The sequence below is a fragment of the Protopterus annectens genome, chromosome 9.part0, assembly GCF_019279795.1.
Source record: "Protopterus annectens isolate FY-2018-M chromosome 9.part0, PAN1.0, whole genome shotgun sequence".
In the NCBI taxonomy this organism is placed as follows: Eukaryota; Metazoa; Chordata; order Ceratodontiformes; family Protopteridae; genus Protopterus; species Protopterus annectens.
Window position 1 is genome coordinate 1,536,623,834 of NC_056743.1, and position 14,589 is coordinate 1,536,638,422.

The following is a 14,589-nucleotide window of genomic DNA, read 5'->3' on the forward strand; positions in this document are numbered from 1 at the left end:
CTGAAAGATAAAGAGGTATCATGTTGAATTATAATATGCAATGTTGGGAAAAATGAGTAAGAGTTTAATAGATACAGATGTTTAGTACTAGTGAGAGATTGCTGGGGATAAGGTGAGCTAGTTAATCTAGTGAAGAGAAGGCAGGAATAGGATTGATGAATGTAGGGGGGATTAATGTAGTAGGATTAGGTGGGAGGAGAGTGTGGTGGTAATTGGGGAGAGCAGAGAGGGTTGTTAATTGATAGAGACAGCTGATTGGCTGGAGGGGAGGAAAAGGTGTAGTATAAAGACTATAAGTGTAATGAAAAGGGGGGGGGTGGGAAGGGGGTAGTGTAGGGTAGAGGAGTGAGCCTGAGTGCAGTGAGAGTGAAAGGAGCAGGTTGGCCCAGCTGGAGGAAATAGGATACGTGAAATTAGAAAAACTATCAATTGTCCTGATAGTGAGCAGGTATGTTATACTCTACCCATAGAACTATATGTGTGGCAGCAGAAGTTGAGGTCACAGGCGAGATGGCCAGAGGTTATGTAACTGTAATGCACTTTAAGTTTTACCTTTTTAATTATAACGACCTCTAGGGCATGCAAGCTAGTGTTAATTAAACTATGCTGCCATCTGGTGGCCTGTGAGGGGACACTAGTAATACAAGTTATAATAGGAAAATGGAGGAGGAGATGAACATTCTGTAGGAAGTCCTTGCGAGTGTGCAAGCCTCAAAGACAGAGTAATACTATACAGACAATGGTTGAAAAAGGCAAGTAGGCATGCACCTGCAGTATTTAACAAATGGGACCTCTTCCTAGGCTGCATTGTCAAGTGATTCCTGGGCTTTAGTTTATGGAGCACAGTCCAAATCACCTTGGCTAAGGCGGGGGGGGGGGGGGGTACGACCAGCAACTTTCTGGTAGAGAGTGACAGTATTTAACAGATGGGAGCTCTTCCAAGGCTATATTATCAAGTGAATCCTGGGCATTAGTTTATGGAGTGCAGTCCAAATCACCTTGACTCAGGCAGGAGGTGGGAGGTAGGACCAGCAACGTTCTGGTACAGAGCAAGAGTATTTAACAGATGGGTGCTCTTCCTAGGCTGTATTATCAAGTGAATCCTGGGCATTAGTTTATGAAGCACCATCCGAATCACCTTGACTCAGGCATGAGGGGGGAGGTAGGACCAGCAACATTCTGGTACAGAGCGAGAGTGTTTAACAGATGGGCGCTCTTCCTAGGCTGTATTATCAAGTGATTCCAGGGCGTTAGTTTATGGAGCACAGTCCAAGTCACCTTGATGCAGGAGAGGGGAGGTAGGACCAGCAACGTTTGGGTAGACAGCGAGAGGCAAGCACACTCAGCAGAGGAATGAGAGAAGCGTCCAATACAGGAACTGGTGATTTAAAAAAAAAGGCTTGTAATCTGTTCCAGGGTAAACAGCTGTGATAAACTTAAATTTGTACATGTTCCATTTTGTTCTGCTGATCACTTTGTTAAATCTGTTGAAATTCAAATATAACATCAGATGTTTTCATCCAAAGTAAGACATTCCTCGAAGTCTAACAAAAAAGTTGATTCAGGGTTATGTTTGCGAAATGTTATCAGACAACTACTTTGTATCATTTCTGGTAAACAAAGTAACCCCACTTTCTTGTTTCAGCTTTTACTTAATAGACAAAATGTAGATAGGCAGTATCTCATTTGGCCTGTATTAGCCCAAATCTCAGTTATTGCATATATGCATACACTATTGTCTTCTGGAAGTGACTGTATATTTAGACCATGCAACAGTAAAACTTTAAGGCTAGATAGGCCATACCTCTCAACATCTCAGCACAAGAACAATGGACAAAGACTAAAATAATGGGAAATAAAAGGCCCTAAAATAGGGATATATTTTAAATATTGTACTTACAAACTTAGAGAGATTTTAGAATACCGGGCTTTGTGTTAGCATGCATTTTCTAAAAGACATGAAATCTGAAACTCAATTTTTTGGCATTATTTAGTGACTTCAATCTTCAGTGAAGTGCCAAAAAAAAACATAAATTTTATGAGGAACAAACCAAACATATTATGCAAAAATATGGACACTGTGAAAATCTGGATAGTTGAGAGGTATTATTCTTAGATAGTTAAACGGAGATCTGGTTATTAGATCTTCAGGTAGAGCAGCTTCCCTTATCCAAAATATAAATTTATTGTCTTCCAGAACATTGTCCAGATAGTGCTTAAAGGTGGATAGTATATTGTCTGATCACTTTGCTTTAAATGATTTCACGAATGTAAAGTTAGGGATAAGTATGGAATATTATGGGCATTGATAAATATAAATCAAGTAGCTTATAAAAACCTTGTTCTAATTATTCCTAAGCATTCAAATCTAAGATGTCACCTGACCTTGCCTACAAATTCTGGATTGTTATTAATATCCTCCATGCAAATATTACAGCAGATACCTTGCTTCAAGTCTTATGAATTAATTTAAGCGTTGCAAGATTTAATTGTCTGGTAATTATTAATTCCAATAGCTTGGACATAAAATGGAGTAATCACAATATTACATATCTCTAAAATGACAGGAAATCACACAAAATTGTGACTCATAATTGAAGTGTAAATTTTATATTTATTCTTATCTTGTTATAAAAAAAAATTCTGCTCTGTATGCTTTGCATCCATTTTTGCCTCTGTAAAACTATCGCTTATATGTTCACTTTCTACATTTCAGATAAATTTCACATGAAATTTGTCAGAGTAGAATATCCTGCCATAAAAATGTCTGATGCTGCAAAGGAATATGAAAATCACTTGCAAAGTTCAGCCTGCAGTGTTGTGTAACTTCATTAATCTGAGTGTTGGCAAGATCAGTGAGAATACATCATATGTCACAACACGGAGGTGTGTTACTAAGCAAGAAAAAGTGCAAAGAAAACAGTATTGGGAAAATAATGTAAGTAAAAAAATGCCATTATAGTATCTACACCAACTTAATTTAAGGATTCAAATGAATTATTATAAGCTAAACATTGAATGCTTCAGCCCTTCATCCTTTTCATTAGCTTGAACCGTGTGTAGCATTCTGTAAAAGGACACAGTTCTTCCATTTTTTTTTCTTTCGCTTATGCTATCTTTCTGTTTTGAATGCTGTGGATTTTCTTTTGATTTGCTGAGGAGAAAGTTTGTATTTTCCAGGTCTAACAATCACATTCTTGGATATATCAAACACATACCTAAACTAGTAATGGTGCAATAGTTTTTTTTCCTAACCAAAGAAAGAAACAAATTCAGTGAAAAAATAAGGAATGCAAAATATCCCCTGCAGTTGTCAGCATAAGAAGTACTGTTTAGAAACATACCTCCAGCATGTATGAATAAAGGACTGACTCATCTATACATTTTAAGCACAACAGATACTTATGGTAATAAAACACAGCTAAACAACAGAGAGCTATGCTTTTGTGGGATGGATTCTTAAGCAGAGTATGTCAGCTGCAAGGCTGTTGCCCATTATCAGTATCATCATCATGTGTTATAAACTGCTTGTCTTGGTGGATAAGATCCATTTAGAAATAACAATGAATCTGGGCATTTTGGGGAGTTGTGGTAAACATACCTTTTCAGTGTTGCCCAGAAGGCTTTATAGTACCTCTGGATTGGCAAACTAGGGTAGTGGTACCCATTTTCAGTAAGGATGTTTGGATCCCTGGCATTTACAAGGAGTCTGTCTTTCTGTCTTTGGAGCTAGACAGAGTATCCAGTATGTCAACTCACAACTCATGAAGAATGTTCAAGAAATAGGCAAGGATCAGGGAAATAATGCCTCAAGGATGTAAAATTTCTTAAGTTGCCTCATGGTGCAGTGAGAGAGTTAAAGTCCTTACTATGCCTCAGATAACCCGTGTTTGATTTCTGGCAATGGAGCAGGAGGGTCCAGAGTGGGAGAATGGAATGACTGTCCATCTTTGGGAAGCAACCTAGGTTCTCTGCAATAAGAAATATATGAGCCTGGCAAGCTCCATGCTGCATAAGAGATAAACCACTTAGTTAGGAGGTTGCACAGCAGCATGTGTGCACCTCTTGAAGGAAGCAATCATGGAGTTTGAAAGCCTACCACAAGGGGGCAGAAATCAAGACACACATCCCGGTAGCATTATGATGCAGCACAAGTATCTGCAGTGTCCTCATCATCCTCTGATTTCGGTAAGGTGGAGCCCAGGGGGGCTATGATGAGTTTGCTAGACCCTGCTGAATTGGAAGAGGATCTGGTGGCAGCTGATAGTCAGCTGTAGGGTGAAAAAAAGAATGCATCTGTGATGACCCACCACTGGACCAGTAATCAAGGAGCCTCAATCCTCACCACTGGCAGCAGTGGGGGACATACACTGGAAGGACAGCAAGTACACACACAGTATTTCCAGATGCAGCTCTCTGCATCAAGTGCAATTTCCCTTAAGAGCACACAAGAGACCACAGTCAGTCTGGGGCTGGTTTCCCCATGTTTTTCCAGATCCCCAGTAAGAATCCCCACTGACAGAGTTACAGAGTTGAGATCTCAGCTGAGTGACCAAGCCAAGACCTCCAGCACCCTCTCTGTCCAACCAGTGCTTTATGTCACTGCCCAAGTAGCCGAAATACACACAGCTTTGATTTACATGCACACACACACACACACACACACACACACACACACACACACACACACACACCTGGGAAAGGCTGACACAGGTCTACTAGCTATATCCCTTTTTCCCAGACTATAAGGTAGTTATCACTGCCACCAGCCAACTCTTTCTCAGCTACTTTAAGGCTTTTACAAAGGATGTCCAATCTTATTCTGCAATATTAATATTAATACAAATGGCAGTTTGACCAAGGGCAAGGCTATTAGGAGTAGTCCACACAGTGTCACCAAATAAATATGCAAGTACTCTCAAAATTTAAATATCTCTAGACAGATCAGCCACAATAAAAGGTTTAAATATATTTAATAATAAATAATAAAATAACATGACAATATTACATATATACTCACAGTGACATCAAAGCTCAAAACCACAGGAAATTAAACAACATTGCAAGACAGTCTCATATAAATAAAGAAAATATATCTAAACTAAGCTTTGCTATATTCCTGACTGTATCTAAGATAATTATACTGTTCCCTAGAACCTTAGTACATCAAAGCAAGGCAGATGTTGTGGTGAATGATTCTTGTCAGGTTCAAGACAGAATGCAGAATGCCCTGTTTTGCTAAGAGACATCTCAAATTAATATCTAAAATATTACTTCTGGGATAGCTTGCAGAATGACATAATTTCTTGTCATCTGACTCTATCCCAAGTGGAACCCCCACTGCTGAAAGCTGGCAGTATTTAGCATCTACCTGTGAAAATACATAGACCTCAGATCTTTGGCAGATGCTGGAAGCCATAAAACAATTACATTTCTTCATACTTTCAGAGGTAGTAATTAGTTCACTCCAAAGACAATACAAAAAGCTTCTCAGCATAGACATCATGTCTCTAACTGCCTTGAAACTGAAAGATACCATCTTTTATTGCATAGCCGTAAAGTAATTTAATTTCAGCTATTTGTCTGTAGTTAACGTCCTGAATTCCAGTTTCCATTGTTACAATATATATATTTAAACAGTTACAATAGTGCATGTACATTTCTGTTCTACTGCAGTAGAGAACACTATGGTTACATTTCAAATAGCACTTTGTAAAAAACCTTTTCAAAACACACTTCTGTACCAGCAGTTTGATATACACATGAAATACAGCTCTAATACATTTGTAACACAAGGATCTTATATAAAGCATGTTGATATTCACAAATGACATATAATGATTTACAAAATTCCACATAGCTGTGCTGGCAGTATCCCCCTTTGTCACAATATCATTCCCTTTTCTTTACACTGCCTCTTCCCTTGCTGGATGCCCTATCCTAAAAGAAATATCAGGCAAGAAAGGAGGTGTAAAAACTCCTGAAAAGGGGCCATCCAAGAGGTCATTTTATACTAGCAAGGGTTCAGATATTTTTCCAGATTGTTTTTATTACTAAAGAAGGCAATGGACCTAAGGCCAACATCTTAGTGGCTTCATTCATATCATAATCAAACAGTTTGTGTATGTTCACCATTCAGCCTTTTGACTCTAACTTGTCATGAGGACATTAGATATCCTCCTCAGACCTTCAAGCCACCTAGTTACACATTAATATAGCCAAGCATTTTCAGAGATTCTTGCACTTCCATATATAAGCTCCTATAATCCCTTCTAGAGTCTTCCCTTTGGCATCATTTCAACCCTGTAGTGTTTGTGAAGTATACATCTACAGTAACAGCTTTTTTTTTCTGCTGCATGGCACTAAAGTGTTTCTCTTTTGGAAAACTGGCTCCCTGCACAAATGCTTTATTCTTTAGGGTGTGGGGATATGAATTGCAAAGTCCCAGTTGTGCTGATCTCAGTCACTAACTTTTATAAGTTGTTTCTTAAGTACAAGTATTTGTTGGGCATTTTTGTCCCTGGTGAGGATTCAAGCAACCCTGAATGTGGTGCAATAGACTCTTGTAATCAGCTGTCCCACAGAAAAGTCATAATCCTTTGGGATCCTGTTCTCATGGAAGCATCCATTTCACTCCACACGCTCCCATGTGCCAAATACTGCATGAGAATTCTTGAGTAGACTCTTTCATTTCAGTGATGGCAACATACAGACCCTTCCAATGTTCCAACCAGACTGTCTAGGAGTATCAGATACCCAGTTAGGTGGTGGACTACTCTGGGAAACCTCGTCATGAGCCAGTCCTTCACCTTGGACTGTTTGGGGACCACCATTCCAAACTATATGATTGCCCACTAAGAAGTGGGAGTTATGCTGAGGGTAGATGGCCCAATGAATGTAGATTCCATTGGAGTCTCATTTGCACACCAATGTCTTGGAGATGGCAGCAGTTCTGCTGTTGCTGTGGACTTCCCAGAATTTCCTTCCGGTGGGATCCCTGTCCTTTCAGTCTGAGATCATGACTGCAATGCAGTATATCAGAAAACAGAAAAATGGCACACATCCTCACCCCTATGCAAAGGAGATATAAGAGTTTAGCAGTGGGATATTTAGCAATTACACTTTCCTTACAGTGATCCAAATTTTGGTAGATATTGCTTGTTGATGACTTACAGACAGTCCTTGAGTACTTTGGTGACAAGGAGTTTTTTCTAGGAAATGGGTCAAGGCAGCCTACAACCTTTCTGCATCTCCTACCAGTGCCAAATGCCCTCCTAATTTTAAATGCCCTGGTGTAACAATGACTATGGGGGTCTTCTTCATACTTTTCCACATTTCTTAGAACTACAAAATGTATTCTAAAAGTGAAGTTACACAAGCTCAAAGTGATTTTAGTTGTCCCATTTTGAACAAGACACACTTGGTTCCTTCTTCTCCCCCTTCCCCGAGGCACTGACAGAATGTTACCAAAAGACTCTACTGGTTCATGCATTGAGGAAGAAATAATCAAATCCAAACACCCTCAGGCTGACAGTCTTGTTGCAAGCATGCTTGCTCAATTATTCCAATTCCACACATGGTCAAATCGCATGGAGCCTCCCAGAAGTCTTTCACGTAGAAGATATAAATAGAAGTGAGTTTCTTGATGGCAACAGAACACAACCTAATGTACTTTAACGTATCCATTTGTTAACTGGGTAAGTAAATAAATTGATTTACTTAACCCTTTTCAGCCATGACCCAGGCCACAAGATCAAGTGCAATATATGCAAAAATGATAGACTAGCCAGTCGACCAGCATGTTTCTGGGAGGTGGAAGCAAAACAGAGTTCCCAGAAAAAACTCACAGACAAAATATATAAATTCGGCTTCACAGGGACCAAAGATCAATACTGAACTCTGCAGTTGTGATGCAGAGACCTTAACAACTGATCCGCTATGTTGTCCTAAAGTGTTAAGTTTTATCCCATTTAAGCTCAAATTTGCAAGGAATTACCTGTCTGAGATTTTTTGCTTCGGGACTTGTTTTTTTTCTACAGTTAAGCTGCATTTGGTAGAAACTTCTAATGTTTATATTGTCTAAAAACCAGCATTACTGGCTTTACTTAAAGTCTTCAAAATATTTTTGACAGACACTCTTATTTCACTCTCTCCTGAAAAAAAAAAAGGTCCCTATATAGGACATTTACATTATGCTGGAGCAGATGAGCTTTCCCCCATGAACCAACAGATTTGGCCAAACTTAAATTTCCTGGAAACCTTTGTAACTTCTGGCCTTTGCATCTGCTAGAAGAATTTCTGACTTACAAACATTGTCAGTAAAATCTCCTTACTTGCCTTTTGTACAAGGAGTGAGCCTCCATTAGGAGTGATCCTTCTTTTTACCTGAGGTGGTTTCAGAATATAGTCTGTCAGTCTCTTTGTTTTCCAGTTTTCTGCTATATTTACACAAATCAGAGAATTTCTCCTACAATGTATGAACATACTTCAACATCTCAGGGACTGGGTTGACAGACCACAGGTGATATGCAAATATGATCAACTGCTTGCATCCTCTAACATGGGTTAAGAGGGTAGAAAGGTTTGAGCAATGCTTTCTTCTACAGTGATACGTTGATATCTTACATGTCATCTATGCTGTAGCTTTGTTGTCAGCATTAAATGTCATCACAAGCTATTATACACTACACATCATTTCCAGGTCTTCCTCTAGGCCTCAGTTATCAAAGCTATCTTCCCTTGGGGTAGCCATCTTGGGAAATTATCAGGGAATTGTGTCCTGAAGGTTTGCTGTGGAAGATTATCCACTTTGCCATCTGATATCGCTTCTTGCCATAGTACTAGATTTGTTTGTAAAGGTCCATCTGCTTTAATCAGCTGTCCCTGCAGCATCAGCCTTTGTTCTTTGGATCCTTTTGGCATTTGACTTTTATGTTATTTAGCTGTAGGCACTTTTGCTTGGTTCAGTACTAGAGCTTGCAGTAGGAGTGATATACTAGACATGTAAGAAAAGGTCCATCTTCTTTAATCAGCTCTCCATGCAGCCTCAGACGTTGCTCATTTCTAATTTTTGGAATTTGATCTATACAGACAAATTTTAGTTTTTGTAGCTTTTGCTTGGTGCAAAACAACAACAAGGCAGAAGAAGTGGTACAATGAGGGACGGGGAAGAATCTAATAGTCTGGAAATGTTTCACTCGCTAAGTAATCCTGATACTGGGGCATCAGTCACTGCAAATGGACCTCTTCTTATTGATTTGTTTATAGTAAGCGCTATAACATTTGTGATTGTGTTATTTCATAGAATAAATTAAAGCAAATCCCATATTGTGGCTTTCATAATTATATTTTTCAGCAGCAGCTGTTCCATTACATTTGCACCTAATACCATAACTTAAGTGCAGTCTGTAACCAAATATTCAGGGACATTGTTCAGAACATTTCATTAGAAAATGTCAAATTGTTTCAAATATATCACTCTGTATTTGTTACAAAGTGTCAAATAATAAATTGAAATTTGTCACAAGGCTAATTTAATAAATAAAACACAATTAAGCGCTTTCATCAACACCAACGTTGACTTCTTCAGAATACATAGCTACTATAGACAAACTTAATAAATAGCATTGAATTTTGGCGCCAGTGGGTATCAGCCAGTGAGCTACTACTATAATTTTAAAGAGATACATAATTCAATAAACTTGTATTTTTTTTAAAAATATGTATATATGAAAAAATTAAAACCATCTATTCAGATCAATTTATACACTTACAATTCCATAAAATATTTAAGTAAAATACATATAATGCAAAGATTTCATATATTTCATCTATTCAAGCCGGTATTGCGAATTCATAAGCGGGCTAGCAAAACAGGCTTTATGGGGATACTGTCATTTAATCATGGAAATGTAGTGGCAATGTGGCATCCAATAACAGTTGCCACTTCACTTCTTTTTCCCCCAGTATAATCTTAATATTTTCACCCCTTGGGTTATTAAAAACTTGCTCCACAATGGCAAATTTAAAATGATGTTCATTCCCCCTACTTGCTATATGTCTGTAAAGGGCATTGTTCAAGTCATTTTTCCTAATGTTACAAAGATGATCATATATTCTGTTCTTAAGCAATCTGTCAGTCTTCCCGATGTAATACCCCGGGTATGTCATGCACTTCGCTAGGTATACTACATGCTTGGTGTTACAATTTCCATTTTTAAACCAAACTTTGGTTTTATTCAGATTGTCTAAAATAACACTGTCTACCTCCAGAATATAATGGCAATAATTACAGCTGCCACATTTACGAGTGTGGCCTGTCGTATTTTGCTTTCTTACATTGTCACTACTCATTTCCAAGGTGTTCTTAATATTCCTGTCCATTTTGTAAACAAAAGTTGGTTTATCATCTAATAAATGACTGATGGCATCGTCAGCCTTAAGAATGTTCCAGTTGTCACACATTAAATGCTTGACCCTATCAACATAAGGGCCATATTTGACTATACAGGCTCTATTATAATGTACATTGTTGCTACAAACTGTTCCTGTCTCCGTCAGGGGAATCACATTTCCCAATATGGGCTTATATTTCTTACCCCATTCTTTTCTAACAAAATTAGCTACATCCTTAATTAAACCCTGTGGGTATCCTCCCTCCAGAAATAAAGAACTAATGTACTGAATTTCCTGAATCATATCGTCATAACATGAGGTCATCCTTGCAGCTCTGATACACTGTCCCTTAAAAATGTTACCTAACAATTTTCTCGGATGATTACTCTCATATTCTAAGTAATTATTGCTGAAAGTTGTCTTCCTAAAAATCCTAGATTTAAATCCAGTAGGGATATTAGTAATATATGTGTCTAAGTGTGCTATACTTTCTCTTTCCACACTATGCGTAAATTTCAGAAATGAGCTAGTGTCATTTATATAACTAATAAAGGGATCTATACTTTTCAGGGGGCCATCCCATAAAATAAAAATATCATCCAAAAACCTAGTGCATAACCTTATGTACTGATATGTGCTGTTAAAAAAATGGTTTTCTTCCCAATCAATCATTACAAGATTGGGAAAGATGGGGGCACTTGCTGCCCCCCTAGCCACATTCTTAGTCTGTTTGTAGTATTCTCCCTCATAGAAAATAAAATTATTATCCAATACTATTGACATACACTCTAAAATAAGGTTAAGCCTATCATTCTTTAGTTTGGCATATTTATGAATATTATTGTAAAATCCATCCAGGCCTTCCTGTTTAGGAATACAGGAAAACAGGTCTATTACATCTATAGTAATAAAAACCACGTCCTTCTTCCATGTATCATTAGTTAGCCTTCCCAAGAAATCCCATGAATCTTTAAGCACATGGCAAACATTGTTGTAAATATGCTTCAACCATTTGTCTATAGCCGCACCTATATGGAAAGTTTTGGACTGACTACCCGAAATTATAGGTCTGAATGGGGGGGTCGTTGATATCCTTATGTATCTTGGGGATACCTACAATAGTAGCAATCTTGGGAAAGAGAAAGTATAGCATACTTAGTTAACTGTAGTTATCCAGGCATGTCCAAAGGGCAGTTTCAGGTGTACTCTCTGGTCCAACTGGTAAATCTGGGCATTTTGAGGCAATGTTACAATTGCCTCATGTACACAGACAACCCTCTCCTCCTTTCACCAAACACTAATACATGCGAGAGATGCAATTATACAGCCAAACTGGAGGCTAAGCTCTCTCAAACCAAGACTGGACCAGGCAGTCAAGAGGAGAAGGGAATTACTTGCATCACACCACCAGTCTTACATAGACCTATGAAACCAGCACCGGCAAAAATACACATAAATACATGAAAACATACTCGGAGGCTCTAAATAAAAATATGCAAAAGCAACAGAGACCTCCAAAGCAGACATCCAAGCAACCTCCACCCCCAACACAAACCATGAAACACATACTTCACAAAACCAGTGTGCCACGCAATCAAAGCCTGTAAGGCAAAATAATATACCCAACACACTAGTAATAGGTGACTCTGTAGTCAGGCACACTGACGTTCCACTCACTAGGCTGAACAAGGAGAAGGCTACTGTTAGCTGCCTGTCGGGTGCCAGGATCCACCACATAACACAAGCACTCAGGTCACTCCAGAACAAGTACAAATATGACTCTGTCATTGTCCATGTTGGTGTGAATGACCTGAGCCGTACCTCCCTGGACTACATGAAAAGAGACATGGAGGAGTTCTACGATCATGTAGCCCAGGCCGATATGACCCTGACCCTGAGTAGCATCCTGCCCTCACCAAGAATGATACCACAGTATAGAAAAAAATATATCAATTTCAACAATTGGCTAAGCTTCTGGTGTCATTCAAAGGGGATCCAGTGTATATCAGCCTGGGATGACATGCTCGACAAGCCACGCTGCTTTGCTAGAGACGGCTTGCACCTGTCACCCTTAGGCTTTCGAATACTGGCCAAGGCTCTTGCCAACCCCATAGTGCCTTTTTTAGACAAAAGACAAACCCACCACCATAAATAGCACAAGTAACAAAAATCTGAGGGCAATGCTACTCAATGCCAGAAGTCTAAACCTCAAAATGCACACACTCGAGGCACTCCTCAATATGGAGAAAATTTTTTATATGTGCAGTAACAGAAACCTGGTTTAAGGCTCCAGAGAGCACCCCAGCACTACCAGGCTACAACTCATACCATACATTTTGGTCACAAAACCTGGACTGAAATACAAAGGGCGGGGAAATATCCATATTCATCAAAGATACCCACACCTTCAGGTTAGTGGCACAACATGATGCTTCAGAGATCATCCACATGCAACTAACAACGTGAAAAACTGCTGTTCAAATTATAGCTTGCTAAAGATCACCCACCATGTCCCAGGACCCCCACTCCGCATTCCTGAAAACACTGGGAAACATAAAGGTCCTACCAAACACCCTGATATTGAGTGATTTAAATGACCCCAAACATTAACTGGAAGAACTACTCAAGTACAAACTCCCTTGCCCAACATTTCCTAGAATTTGTAAACTCAAATGCCCTGGATCAATTGGTCAACACCCCCACCAGAGATGACAAAATATTGGACCTGGTCATCACCAACGTGGGCGACCGGTGTTCCACACCAGAGTTCATCCCCTCGCTGGTAAGATCTGACCATAAACTAATCACTTCGGATATCCACATTCTGCCACCACCCCCAGTCAAAGAAACCACCGTGAAAAACTTTTCAAAAGCAAACTTCATGTCACTTAAGACTGAGGTGGGAAGTTTCAAAGCCCCCATGCTAAAGGATAACGCTGTCCAAGCTGCAAAATCATTTACTAATGCAGTCAATGGGCACCTACAAGAATGCATGGATTGTGCTATCCTAAACAAAACCAAGACTCACTCCTCCAAGAAAAAAAAAACAGTCTGGTGGACCCCTGCCATAAACAAGCTATACAAGAGAAGGAGGAAACTTGTACAGAAAAGAGTAAAATCCCAAGAAGGGAAGACATCCCTGATCAGTATCAGCAAGAAACTACGTTCCCCTCATAAAATGATCCAAGGCTAGCTTCGAAAGAAAAATTGCCATGGACTCCAAAGATAACCACAAGGCATTCTTTAGCTATGTTAAGAATCTAAGTGGCAATTCTCAGATCTGCTCAGAGTTAGTGCAGAATGGCTAAAAATACACTGAACCGACCGATATAGCCAACATCTTGACAGACAGGTTCAGTGCAAACTTCACCCCCTCTCACCCCCAAAAGGGCCCATAACTATACCAGAAGAATGTATTGCCTCTGAAATCACAGACACTCAGGTTAAAGCAGCCCTCTCCAAAACCAAAAACACAGCATCAATGGGACCGGATGGTGTCCTAGGCTGCATCCTACATGAGTCAAAGATGAACTAACCCCTCACCTAAACACAGTTTAAACTCAGCCTCTCCACAGGCTATGTGCCCACAGAGTGGTGCACAGCAACGGTTATTCTGCTCCACAAAGGTGGAGCCACAACGGACCCCGGGAACTATCACCCTATAAGCCTGACTAGCTTGGTCTGAAAAGCTATGGAGCGCATCATCATGGATCTCATTAACAGAGACATTGGGAACCTCCAAACACTGGTCCCTACCCAGTTCGGCTTTGTTAAGGGCAGATCATGCCTCCTAAACTTAGTGAACTTCCTTGAGACAGTTACCAAGGCTATAGATGAGAGAAAGGTGGTCCACACTGCCTATCTAGACCTCGCAAAGGCCTTCGACACCATTCCCAACTCAGGTATTATAGACAAGCTCACCAGCCTGAACATAAACCCCTATGTCATGAGATGGGTTGCCAACTGGCTCATGGACAGAAACCACATGGTAAGAGTTGCGAGAGCTAGGTCTGACTCTAAACTAGTTGCAAGTGGCATTCCCCAGGGCGCAGTCCTAGAAACCCTCCTGTTCAGCATATACTTCTCAGAGGTACAGGCAAGCACAGGAGGACTATGGCTGACCAATTTCACAGGCGATTACAAACTAGGGGCTATAATTGACTCTCCGGCTGACACAGACAGCCTCCAAAAGGG

The 14,589-nt window shown here is 39.7% G+C and overlaps 1 long non-coding RNA gene across 1 annotated transcript in view; it reads left to right on the forward strand.

The window, feature by feature from the left end:
• Positions 1-14,589, forward strand: part of LOC122812167 — a 647,623-nt gene that overhangs the window by 182,511 nt on the left and 450,523 nt on the right. Inside the window, exon 2 of the long non-coding RNA XR_006366342.1 lies at positions 2,717-2,938. This is a non-coding gene — a long non-coding RNA (uncharacterized LOC122812167). The remainder of the gene's footprint in view (positions 1-2,716; positions 2,939-14,589) is intronic.